Raw genomic sequence first — 14,259 nt, forward strand, 5'->3', positions numbered from 1 at the left:
CGGTACATGTGGGGAGGTGTGTGTGCGGCAGCCGGTCCACCGTCGTGCCCCTCGCCTAGACGTACCATCTAACTCAGGGCTCCCAACCCATGTTTCCACCCTTACATCCGCGGGAGACATAATGCACCAGGGCCGCTCAGCTGTAAGTGAATAGGAGCAACGCAGATGGTACGGCATCAGTACACCTGTAGCTGAGCTCCGTCTCCCGGCCGGCCTCCAGCTTCCTTCTCAGTACAGTAGGGTCACTCCGGCTTTGCTGCACCTCATGCCCTCCCATGAACCCTCCTCCGGGCAGGTGTGAGGGGAGGGGGCAGCGCTCTCTAGGACGGGCTCTCCTAGCTGCCTCGGACGCTGCTCTTGTTCTATGTCTACGTGATGCCCCCGTGGGGAGGAGAGGATAATAAATACCATCGGGTGCCATCAAGAAGCTTCACGGAAGACAGCTCCCTGTCCGGGCTGCCCCATGCGTGACTTCCCACGGGACACCGGCCTAGCTATGTACATTTAACCCTTAACCCACTAGCCTCCGGTCACTGTACCTACCTGCAGTCATACATGTAAAGGCAGTAGCCGCAGTACACGGTGCGGCCGGCGGGTCAATAATCTGCTCACAATGACCAACATGGACATACAATGGAGAACAATACAATAAATGAGTTCTGAATGTAATGTTTATGTAAAGGTCGCCGTGTCCGTACAAAGGGTCTAGTGTTCTTGTGTCACATTGTGTGCAAGTAGTAGCGGCAAAGGGAAACCTTTAGGCTGATATCTTGTCACGGAGTGTTGTTCAATCTTTGGCAATCCGGACTGATGCCCCAATAATAGTCGGCCCTGATATATGCACCCCGTCTACCCTGATACCCTGCCTCCATGACCTTCACATCTTGGTGGGATCGTCCACCTTGCTCATGGCTGAGGGCACCAAGGTTTTCCGGGAAGTTACCACGATGGCTGAGCAGAAAATGCCTCTCGCTGCTGATGTTGCAGCATTGTGTAGATTCGGACAAACTGCGGACAAACCCTCATTAGCAAGGCACACTTTAGCTAAGCACCACACTACCTCCAACCAAGCACAAGCACTGCCTGCGGGACACATCGCTGCCTCTTCTCCTGGGTCACATGCTGCCCAACCCCCACCCTGCGTCTGCAGCGCACACAAAAGTGAGACATTGACGTTTGATCTTCATTCCAATCCTGTGCCACCTCCGTCAGGAGCTGCAAACGTGGGCATGCGTTACATAGCAATGGGGAATCCATGTGCCCACACAGTATTCATTCTGTCTAGGTGTCGCATAGCTCAATCGACACAGCAAGGGGAAAGCCATCTGCACTCTGCCCTCTACCCAAGTCAGCCAGTGTCTTTGTGCCAGACAGGTCAAACACTGCGATGGGAACTAAGTTTGCACCAACAGCTTGGGTGGTTCCTAGGCAACCCAAGACATGAACAATAAATAAATCAGAGCGGCCAAACATGGCAGACTTGCACCGCACCGGCGACATAGGCCTCGGCGCACAGCTTCAGCAATCGTAGGCATGAAGCGGACTTCGATGCTAGTTCATCTGCGACGGGCTCATCAAATCAGTTAGCTTTCCTTTCACCGCTCCAATGACTGGATTAGCAGGGAAAAGTTGCACAGCCCCAACCTGGCGCAGTTGCAGTTCCCCCGGGACATAGTCCTCGGCCAACAGCTTCAGCATTCATAGGCAGGAAGCGGACTTTCACTGCACCCAGTACATAGGCCTCTGCACAAACCCTCAGCAATCGTGCGCCTAGAGCGGACTCCCATGCTAGCATAGCTGTGAACGTCTCATTAGCGCTGTATTGCTCCTCTTGTTTGTCCCAATGCAGCGCCCCGGATAGCTGAGGTAACGTGAGATAAAATACAGGTTGGCTTCGGCCCACACTGCATGCTAGTCAGTCTGGCCTTTTTTCATAGTAACAGGCAGGTAAAACTCCGCTATGGGAAGTCAGGGTTGACCTACAGCATGGGTGGGTCCCAGGAAGTACACAAATAAATCCCATTGCAGTGCCCCCAGATAGCTGAGCTAACGTGAGATAAAGTACAGGTTTGCTTCGGCCCACACTGCATGCCCTAGTCAGTCTGGGTTTTTTGGGGGGTCAGATACGTAGAACACTGCGATGGGAACACTTAGTGCACCCATACTATACACAGACCCCTGTAATATTCCTGTAGCAAAGGTATAAGCTGACCCCACTAACAGTTATGCTGCAGAAGTCCAGGGAGACCCTATTAACACTTCTGTAGTAATAGTATAGACGGATCCCAGTAACATTTCAGTAGCTGCAGAATAGGCAGAGCCCAGTAACATTTCAGTAACAGCAGTATAGGCAGAGCCCAGTATTAGTAACATTTCAGTAGCAGCATTATAGACAGACCCTAGTAACATTTCCGTAGCGGCAGTATAGGCAGAGCCCAGTATTAGTAACATTTCAGTAGTAACAGTATAGACAGACCCCAGTGACATTTCTGTAGCAGCAGTATAGGCAGAGCCTAATATTAGTAATTTTTCAGTAGTAACAGTATAGACAGACCCCTGTAACATTTCCGTAGCAGCAGTATAGGTAGAGCCGAGTATTAGGTACATTTCAGTAGTAACAGTATAGACAGACCACAACAACATTTTAGTTGCAGAAGTATACACAGACCCCAGAAACATTTATGTAGCAGCAGTATTGGCAGATCCCTGTAACATTTCTGCAGCTGAAGTATAGGCAGGCCCCTGTAACGTTAATGCAGTTACACTCCTCTCCTTTGGCCCAAACAAGTTTCTCCGATAACTGTGGTAACACAGGAGAAAGCACATGATGTGCATTGCTGATCCCCTGACCCCAAGCGGGAGGAGGTGGCATTACAAGGCCAAGACACCATGACCAGGACCCGCTATAGTCTGTGTTGGAAGCATGCTAGCGGGCCCAGGGTCAGGCTCGGTTCCAAGCCTCCACCTTTGTGACCCAAGGTGCCCTGAGTTACATAGCAACAAGAAATCCATGTGTTGCACCATAGATAGCTCAACACTGGAAGAGGCAGTCTTTGTGTTCCTTGGCCTAGCCTATGCTGTAAGTGCACAAAGATGGTATTACACAGGAAGAAATTGGAGTGCCCAACCATGGGAGAGTTTTGCCCCGCCAAGCCACTTGGCCTCGGACAGCAATTCAGGCCTAGTCAGCCACTGTACTATTTGTGCCAATTAGGTAAAACACCGCGATGGGAAGACTTAGTGCACCCATAGTATAGACAGACCGCTGTAACATTCCTGTAGCAGAGGTATATACTCACCCCAGGAACATTTCTGTAGCAGCAGTATAGGCAAACCCCTGTAACATTTGTGTAGCAGAAGTATAGACCGACCCCAGTACCATTTTTGAAGCAGCAGTATAGGCAGACCCCAGTACCATTTCTGTAGTGGAAGTATAGGCAGACCCCAGTAACATTTCTCTAGCAGCAATATACGCAGACCCCTGTAACATTTCTGTAGCAGCAGACCCCTGTAACATTTATGTAGCAGAAGCGTATGCAGACCCCAGTACCATTTCTCTAGCAGCAATATACACAGACCCCAGTACCATTTCTGTAGTGGAAGTATAGGCAGACCCCAGTAACATTTCTCTAGCAGCAATATACGCAGACCCCTGTAACATTTATGTAGTAGAAGCTTATGCAGACCCCAGTACCATTTTTGTAGCAGCAGTATAGGCTGTGAGGAAGGAGGAGCAGCAGCCAGAGGATTCAGAGTTTCAGCAGTGGGTGGCGTAGAAGACTGGGTGCCTGATACATTGCTGGATGCATTTTCTGCCATCCACGACCGGACCTGCTCACACTGCTCTGTTTGCAATAAAGGTCTACCACGTGGACCCACAAATTGTGATATGAAGCTGGGGACCCCAGAAACTTGCCTCTCTCCTAATCCTGCAGCAGCCGGCTGGGATACACCTGGACCAGGAACTTGGCCTGTGCCCACACCCTCACTTGGAACTCTGCATCCTCGCTCACGTCCACATCCTCTACCCCTACCCCTACCCCTCAGCATGGTGGATTACGAATAGAGCAGACACCGACTGCTGTAAATAATTATGGAATCATATGCGTACACTTTCACGCAGAGAGCGGAATCGTAACACTAACTCCAGGCAGAAAAAATGGAAGCAATGCAATAGTGATGCACCAGAACTCCCGCCAGGCAGCCAGTAAAATGCAGACGCTCAGCGGTAGCCCTAAGTAGGAGCTTGTTGGGGGTTTTTTTTGGTCAATGAATACAGGCTATATAGTGTGTATATCACTTTCCCTCTATCAGTCGCTGTGGCCGTATGTTGTGCGTCTCTAATTCACTGCAGACACAGCCCGGTGTAAATGATCTTGGAATTATGTGCCTAGACTTTGTCACTGAGAGCGGTCTAGTAAGGCAAACTCCAGGCAGAAAACAAATATAGTCAGGAAGGCCGCAAACAGGCCTAAGTGCAATAGTGATGGACTACAACTCCCATCAGACAACCTGTAAAATGCACACGGTCACAGGTAGTCCTAAGAAGGACCGTTGGGGTTCTTGTACACAGGATGCTACACTACCACTCTCCATATCTCAGCAACGCTGTCCCTATACTACTACTACTACTACTACTACTACTACTACTACTACTACTACTACTACTACTACTACTACTACTACTACTAATAATAATAAACAACTTTATGTGTATAGCGCCAACATATTCCGCAGCGCTTACATAGACAGGGGATACAGAAAGACAAAAGTACAAACATTACAGAACCACGGTTACATAGTAATCAATTGATGGAAACAATAGGGGTGAGGGTCCTGCTCCAACGAGCTTACATACTACAAGTAATGGGGTGATACAGAGGGTAAAGGGGCTGGAGATGTGTACGGTATGGCGAGGTGGAGAGTGAGGGATGCTATACACATAGACAATGGTCAGACATTTAGCCGTGTGACAGCAGAATCGGTATGACTGCAGGAGCGGTTTATGATGGCTAGCAGGGATTGCAGTCAGTAGGTCAGGGAGCATGTTATCAGGCGGAGTGCAGAGGGGTTTGTTTAGGGAATGCGGTATGCCTCCCTGAAGAGGTGCATTTTTAGAGCACGCCTGAAGTTCTGCGAGTCCTGGATTGCTCGGGTAGCCTTTGGTAGTGCGTTCCAGAGGACCGGTGCTGCTCTGGAGAAGTCTTGGAGGCGGGAATGAGAAGTTCCAATTAAAGGCGAGCTCAATCTGGTTTCGTTAGCAGAGCGGAGAGCCCGGGCTGGTTGATGGATTGAGATGAGGGAGGCAATATAGGGGGGTGCTGCGTTGTGGATGAGGGATACAATATAGGGGGGCGCTGCGCTGTGGAGGGCTTTGTGGATGAAGGTGGCGAGTTTAAATTGAATTCTGTATTTAACGGGCAGCCAGTGCAGTGACCGGCACAGGGCAGAGGCGTCCGAGTAGCGGCTGGACAGGAAGATGAGCCTGGCTGCCGCATTCAGGATGGATTGGAGAGGGTAGAGTCTGGTGCAGGGGAGGCCGATCAGCAACGAGTTGCAATAATCGAGCCGGGAGTGGATGAGGGCGACAATAAGCATTTTTAGTGTGTCCACAGTGAGAAAAGAGCAGATTCTTGCGATGTTCTTGAGGTGCAGCTGACATGTTCGGGCCAGAGATTGGATGTAGGGGGTAAAAGAGAGATCAGAATCAAATATGACTCCAAGGAAGCGGGCGTGTTGTCTAGAAGTTATGGTGCCACACACTGAGATGGAGATGTCAGGATGAGGGCGGTTAGTGGAGGGTGGAAATACCAGCAGGTCAGTTTTAGAGAGGTTTAGTTTTAGGTAGAGAGAGGACATAGTGTTAGAGACAGCGGACAGACAGTCGGTGATGTTTTGGAGTAAAGGTGCAGAGATGTCACGGGATGAGGTGTATAGTTGGGTGTCATCAGCATACAGGTGGTATTGGAGGCCAAATCTCCTGTTGGTTTGTCCAATAGGGGCTGTGTAAATAGAGAAAAGTAGTACAGACTGCAGCCTGAGAACGCTAAAGCTGTAATGGGGCTGCACGCCCGATATAAAAAAATAAATAAATGCAAAACTGCTACCAGCAGCCACAACAGTAATGCAGACGGTCAGATGCAGCTCTAAGAAGGACCGTTGGGGTTCTTGTACACAGGTTCCTACACTAAGGGCTCATGTCCACGGGGAAAATATGATTTAGGATCCTCAGCGGATCTCCCGCATGCGGATCCGCATCCCATAGGGATGCATTGACCACCCGCGGGTACATAAATACCCGCGGATCGTCAATAAAAGTGATTTAAAAAAAAATGGAGCATGAAAAAATCTGGACCATGCTCCATTTTCATGCGGGTCTCCCGCGGGGACGGCTCCCGCGGGCTTCTATTGAAGCCTATGGAAGCCGTCTGGATCCGCGGGAGACCTAAAATAGGAATTTAACCCCTTAATGACGCGGCCATTTTTCGTTTTCCATTTTCGTTTTTTCCTCCCCCCTTTAAAAAAATCATAACTCCTTTATTTATCCATCCACGTCACTGTATGAGGGCTTGTTTTTTGCGGGATGAGTTGTATTTTTCAATGGTGCTATTTAAAGTACCATATAATGTACTGAAAAACTTTTTAAAAATTCTAAGTGGAGTAAAATGGAAAAAAACCGACATTTTGTCATCTTTTAGTACGTCTTGCTTCTACGGCGCACAAATGGCAACAAAAACGACATGATAACTTTATTCTATGGGTCGGTACGATTACTACGATGCCAAACTTGTTTAGTTTTTTTTTTACTATACTCCTCTTTTTTTTTTTTAAAGACATAAAATTTTTTTCAATTATTTTCTGTCGTCATTTTGTGCGCGCGATAACTTTTTTAATTTTCCGTCGACGTAGTTGAGCAAGGTCTCATTTTTTGTGGGATGTCCTGTAGTTTCTGATAGTACCATTTTGGAATACATATGACTTTTTGATCGCTTTTTATTGCGTTTTTTATTGGAGACAGGGTAACTAAAAAAGTGCATTTCTGGCGTTCTTCATTTTTTGTTTCGGACGACGTTCACCGTGCGGGAAAAATTATGTGCTACTTTGATAGATCGGACTTTTACGGACGCGGCGATATCAAATACATATTTTTAATTTATTATTTAGATTTTTTAATAATAGATATGGCAAAAGGGGGGTGATTTAAACTTTTACAACTTTTTTTTTTTTTTCAATTAAAAAAAAACTTTATTGATTCTTTTTTTTACTTTACTTTGAAGTCCCCCTGGGGGACTTTAAGATGCGATGCTTTGATCGCTCCTGCAGTATGACGTAATGCTATAGCATTACGTCATACTGCTTTTTGACAGGCAGCCTATGAAGCCACCCCACGGGGACGGCTTGATAGGCAGTCTGCTAAGGCAGCCCTGGGGCCTTTCATTAGGCCCCCGGCTGCCATGATACGTGCAAGGCTCCCCCGATCTCACCGCGGGGGGGCCGCGCGGGACCCCCGAACATCGTTCGGGGGATTTAAATGCCGCTGTCAGAATTGACAGCGGCGTTTAAATGGTTAATAGCCGCGATCGGCCGCGCGGCCGCTCGCGGCTATTGCCCGCGGGTGTCAGCTGTTATAAACAGCTGACGCCCGCGCTGTATGAAGAGAGGTTGCCACGCAACCTCTCTTCATACATACCCCGACGCTCTATGACGTACCAGGTACGTCATTGGTCGTTAAGGGGTTAAAGCATTTACTCACCCGCAGCGGACCGGGAAGCTCTGCTCTTCCTCACGGCCGCATCTCCCTTGCTTCGGCTCGGCGGATGTGCCGGCGCATGCGCGCGGCACGTCGACGACGTGCCGGCGACGTGCCGCCGGCGTCAGGAATTCATCCGCCGGCCGAAAATGAAGATCCGGCCGTGAGGAACAGCTGATCTTCCCCGCCCGCGCCGGATAGGTAAATGCTTTTAAATTGCTATTTTCGGCGCTCATGTCCACGGGGCAGGAGGGACCCGCTGCAGATTCTACATTGAGAATCTGCAGCGGATCTGATTTTCCCCGTGGACATGAGGCCTAACACTCTCCCTATAGCAGCAGCAGCACTGCCCCTGATCTCTCTCAGTGTGTGACTGTGGCGAGCCGCAAGCGGACCCACTTTAAATACTCGGGGGTCACTTGATCTCGCCAGCCACTCACTGCAGGGGGGTGGGATAGGGCTGGAACGTCACAGGAGGAAGTTGTAATGCCTTCCCTGCATGTCTATTGGCCAGAAAATTGTGCTAACATTTCAGGGAAGGAAATTGAATTGCCTCGAGTACCGTGTGGTGCTCGTCTCGAGTAACGAGCATCCCGAGTGCCCTAATGCTCAAACGAGTATCAAGCTCAGACGAGTACGCTCGCTCATCTCTATTAGTTAGAATATTTAAAGCGGGCCCGCTCGCGGCTCGCCTCAGACACACACTGGGAGTGTATAGGGAAAGTGCTGCTGCTGCTACTATAGGGAGAGTGTTAGTGTAGGATCCTGTCCTCAATAACCCCAACGGTCCTTCTTAGGGCTACATCTGACCGTGTGGATTTTACCGGGTGGCTACTGGGAGTTGTAGTGCTTCCATTTTAGTATTATGCAGCTAGGCCTGTTTGCAGCCCTCCGTAATGTTTTTTTTTGTTTTTTTTTTGTTTTTTTTTTTTTTTTCTGGCCGGAGTGTGCGTAAAAATACCGCTCTCAGCGTGGAAGTGTACGCAAATAATTCCTTGCTTATTTATAGGGGTCTGTGTCTGCAGTAAATTAGACGCACAGCGTAGGGCCACAGCCACTTCTAGAGGGAAAGTGATATACACTATACGGCCTGTATCCTCTGCGCAAAAAAAAAAACCCAAAAGCTCCTTGTTGGGCTACATCTGACCGTGTGCATTTTACTGGGTGGCTGATGGGAGTTGTAGTGCTTCCATTTTAGTAATACGCAGCTAGGCCTGTTTGCAGCCTGCCGTGTTATTTTTTTTCTGGCTGGAGTGTGCAGTAAAATACCACTCTCACGATAAACAGTACTGTAATATCACCGGGCTATTGCGAAGCACTTCAGCTGAGCCGCTGTGCAGAGCGCCTCACAATACCCTTTCCTTGGTGGGGTTGAGATCGCCGCAGTTACCAGCACTCTCCACTGGCTTTACAGTCTTCTCCCACTCCACACAGCCTCTCTTATCTACAAGTCTCTGCGAGCAGTAAATTACCCCTAGGTATCAGAGCAAGACAGCGGGTTACTTTTTTCAAGCCACAGCATAGAGTCTCCGCTACCTACAAGTCTCTGTGTGCGGTGAATTAAGGCCAAGTCGTCAGTGCTGTACAGTGGGGTAATTTATTTAGACCCTGCTTTATTTGTAATCCGCCATGATAAGGAGTAGGTGTAAGGGTCAAGGAGGTGGACACGGATGTCCAAGTGAGGGTGTGGGCACAGGCCGAGTTCCTGGTCCAGGTGAATCACAGCCGGCTGCTGCGGGATTAGGAGAAAGGCAAGTTTCTGGGGTCCCCAGCTTCATATCACAATTTATGGGTCCACATGGTAGACCTTTATTACAAACAGAGCAGTGTGAGCAGGTCCTGTCGTAAATGGCAGAAAGTGCATCCAGCAATGTATCGACCACCCAGTTTTCTACACAGTCCACTACTCCCAGATAGGGACTGCAACTCTGATTCCTCTGGCTGCAACTCCTCCTTCCTCCCAGCCTCCTCACTCCATGAAAATGACATATTCTGAGCAGACAGACTCCCAGGAACTGTTCTCGGGCCCCTGCCATGAGTGGGAAAAAATGGTTCCTCTCTCACCTGAGGAGTTTGTCGTGACCGATGCCCAACCTTTGGAAAGTCCCCGGGGTCTGGATGATGAGGCTGGGGACTTCCGGCAACTGTCTCAAGAGTTTTCAGTGAGTGAGGAGGATGATGATGATGAGACACAGTTGTCTATCAGTGAGGTAGTAGTAAGGGCAGTAAGTCCGAGGGAGGAGCGCACAGAGGATTTGGAGGAAGAGCAGCTGGACGATGAGGTGACTGACCCTACCTGGATTGCTAAGCCTACTGAGGACAGGTCTTCAGAGGGGGAGGCAAGTGCAGCAGCAGGACAGGTTGGAAGAGGCAGTGGAGTGGCCAGGGGTAGAGGCAGGGCCAGGGCGAAGAATCCTCCAACTGTTTCCCAAAGCACCCCCTCGCGCTAAGCCTCCGTGCAGAGGGCTAGGTGTTCAAAGGTGTGGATGTTTTTCAGTGAGAGCGCAGACGACCGGTGAACAGTGGTGTGCAACCTGTGTCGCGCCAAGATCAGCCTGGGAGCCACCACGACCAGGCTATGGCATATGAGGGCCAAGCACCCCACAAGGTGGGACAAATGTCGTTCACCGCCTCCGGGTTACACCACTGCCTTGTCCCCTGTGCCCCAACCTGCCACTCAGATCCACCCCCCCCACCCCCCCCCCCCCACCCCCGCTCAGGACACAGGCACGTGCGCCTCCCGGCCTGCACCCACACCCTCACCTCCAGTGTCGTCCACCCCATCCAGCAATGTCTCTCAGCACAGCGTCCAGCTGTCGCTAGCAGAAGAGTTGGAGCAAAAGCGCAAATACGCTACCACGCACCCACACGCACAAGCTGTAAATGTGCACATTGCAAAATTAATCAGCCTAGAGATGCTGCCGTACAGGCTTGAGGAAACGGAGGCTTTCAAAACACGATGGTGATGGCAGCGCCGCGCTACTCGGTCCCCAGTCGCCACTATTTTTCCCGGTGTGCCGTCCCAGCCCTACACCAGCACGTCTCCCGCAACATAAATTGTGCCCTCACCAACGCGGTTACTGGTAATGTCCACTTAACCACGGACACGTGGACAAGTACTGACGGGCAGGGGCACTATATCTCCCTGACGGCACATTGGGTGAATTTGGTGGAGGCTGGGACCGAGTCAGAGCCTGGGACCGCTCACGTCTTACCCACACCCAGAATAGCGGGTCCTACCTAAGTGCTGGTATCTGCTTTGCACTATGTCACCTACTCTAAACCCTCCCCCTCCTCCTCCTACGCAACCTCTACCTCTCATTTAAGAAGTGTGAGCAGCACGTCACCAGCAGTCGGTGTGGCGCGACGCGGCAGTACAGTGGTGGGCAAGCGTCAGCAGGCCGTGCTAAAACTGCTCAGCCTTGGTGACAAGCGGCACACGGCCCACGAACTGTTACAGGGTCTGACAGAGCAGACCGACCTCTGGCTTTCGCCGCTGAGCCTCCAACCGGGCATGGTCGTGTATGACAACGGCCGTAACCTGGTGGAGGCTCTGCAGCTCGACAGCCTCACACACGTCCCATGCCTGGCCCACGTCTTCAATCTGGTGGTTCAGCGGTTTCTTAAAAACTACCCTCACTTGCCTGACCTGCTCGGCAAGGTGTGCCGGCTCAGCGCACATTTCCGCAAGTCCAAGACGGACGCTGCCACCCTGCGCACCCTGCAACATCGGTTTAATCTGCCAGTGCACCGACTGCTGTGTGACGTGCCCACACGGTGGAACTCTACGCTCCACATGTTGGCCAGGCTCTATGAGCAGCGTAGAGCTATAGTGGAATACCAACTCCAACATGGTTGGAGTCAACCTCCTTGATTCTTTACAGAAGAGTGGGCCTGGTTGGCAGACATCTGCCAGGTCCTTGGAAACTTTGAGGAGTCTACCCAGATGGTGAGCGGCGATGCTGCAATCATTAGCATCACCATTCCTCTGCTATGCCTCTTGAGAAGTTCCCTGCAAGGCATAAAGGCAGACGCTTTGCGCTCGGAAACGTAGCCGGGGAAAGACAGTATGTCGCTGGATAGTCAGAGCACCCTCCTGTCTATATCTCAGCTTGTTGAGGAGGAGGAGGTGGAGGGGGGCAGGAGGAGGAGGGGGAAGAGACAGCTTGGCCCACTGCTGAGGGTACCCATGCTGCTTGCCTGTCATCCTTTCAGCGTGTATGGCCTGAGGAGGAGGAGGAGGATCCTGAAAGTGATCTTCCTAGTGAGGACAGCCGAGTGTTGTGTACAGGTACCCTGGCACACATGGCTGACTTCATGTTAGGATGCCTTTCTTGTGACCCTCGCGTTACACGCATTCTGGCCACTACGGATTACTGGGTGTACACACTGCTCGATCCACGGTATAAGGAGAACCTTTCCACTCTCATACCCGAAGAGGAAAGGGGTTTGAGAGTGATGCTATACCACAGGACCCTGGCGGACAAACTGATGGTAAAATTCCCATCCGACAGCGCTAGTGGAAGAAGGCGCAGTTCCGAGGGCCAGATAGCAGGGGAGGCGCGGAGATCAGGCAGCATGTACAGCGTATGCAGGGGAACACTCTCCAAGGCCTTTGCCAGCTTTATGGCTCCCCAGCAAGACTGTGTCACCGCTCCCCAGTCAAGGCTGAGTCGGCGGGAGCACTGTAAAAGGATGGTGATGGAGTACGTAGCCGATCGCACGACCGTCCTCCGTGACGCCTCTGCCCCCTACAACTACTGGGTGTCGAAGCTGGACACGTGGCCTGAACTAGGGTGTTTAGTGAGGCTGGGGGAATCGTCACGGACAAGCGTACTCGCCTGTCAACCGACAGTGCCGACAGGCTTACACTCATAAAGATGAACAAAGCCTGGATTTCCCCAACCTTCTCTTCTCCACCAGCGGACAGCAGCGATACCTAAGCAATACGTAGGCTGCACCCGCGGATGGAAGCATCGTTCTCTATCACCATCCAAAACGGGGACCTTTTAGCTTCATCAATCTGTGTATAATATTCCTCCTCCTCCTCCTGCTCCTCCTCCTGAAACCTCACGTAATCACGCCGAACGGGCATTTTTTCTTAGGCCCACAAGGCTCACTCATATAACTTTTGTAAACAATGTTTATACGTTTCAATGCTCATTAAAGCGTTGAAACTTTCACCTCAACAATTTTTATTTTAACTGGGCTGCCTACAGGCCTAGTAACAAATTAAGCCACATTAACCAAAGCGATTAATGGGTTTCACCTGCCCTCTTGGTTGGGCATGGGCAATTTTTCTGAGGTACATTAGAACTGTTGGTACACCAATTTTTTTGGACCCTCGCCTACAGTGTAATCCTAGTAATTCTTATGGGCTTCGCCTGCACTCATGCTACAGCAAGGTGTGTGGGGTTGGCCTACACTTTTGCTACATAAATGTAACTGGGGCCTTGTCTATACTGCAACTACTGAAATGTGAAAGATACTGTTATCTTCCTAAACAGCTGCAACGGGAATGTTACGGTGGCCTGTCTTGACTGCTACTACTGAAATGGAACTAATACTGTGCTCCCCCTATACTGCTGCTTCAGAATTGTTAATGGGGCCTGTCTTGAGTGCTACTACTACTGAAATGGAACTAAGACTGTGCTCCCCCTATACTGCTGCTTCGGAATTGTTACTGGGGCCTGTCTGGACTGCTACTACTACTGAAATTGAACTAATACTGTGCTCCCCCTATAATGCTGCTAGTGATATGTTACTGGGGCCTGTCCCTAATGCTACTGCTGAAATGTTACTAATTCTGGGCTCTGCCTATACCGCTGCTAATGCTAATCAATAGAAGATAAAAAAATAAACCAGCGCTCCGGTGTATCCGAAGATGACAATCAGAAGATGCAGAAGTTTGTGTTAGAGATTATGGTTTATATAGTAATAAGTATTACTTACTTTACAGGGGTGCTTATAGTGAAATGCTATGTCACTGGGGTGTGGAAACAGAGGCTTCCCCCCGCCACGGCCCACTTAATCCTGGCCACATTCAAAAACCAACTAAATAAAACTGTGCTACTAGGTCCGCAGTCGCCACCACATTCCCACCAACGCGGTTACTGTTAAGGTACATATTACCACTCTGACTGGGGCATGCACTGTGGGCCGAAGCACACCTGTATTGTATGTGAGGTTAGCTCTGCTGAGCAGGGCACTGCAATGGGATACATTTATGTACCGCCGATGGGTTCCAGGGAGCCACCCATGCTGTGGGTCCACAGGGACTTCACATTAGGGATTTGTACCTGCCAGTGTCTATGTATTAAAAACCCCGGTCAGACTGGGGCATGCAGTGTGGGCCAAAGACCACCTGCATTTAATGGGATGTTACCTCAGCTGTGCTGGGCAATGCAATGGGATATATTTATGTACCGCCGGTGGCTTCCTGGGACCCACCTATGCTGTCGGTCCACACGGAGTTGTAACTGCATGTGTCTACTTATAAAGAACCCCAG

The sequence above is a fragment of the Eleutherodactylus coqui genome, unplaced genomic scaffold, assembly GCF_035609145.1.
Source record: "Eleutherodactylus coqui strain aEleCoq1 unplaced genomic scaffold, aEleCoq1.hap1 HAP1_SCAFFOLD_99, whole genome shotgun sequence".
Taxonomy (NCBI): domain Eukaryota; kingdom Metazoa; phylum Chordata; class Amphibia; order Anura; family Eleutherodactylidae; genus Eleutherodactylus; species Eleutherodactylus coqui.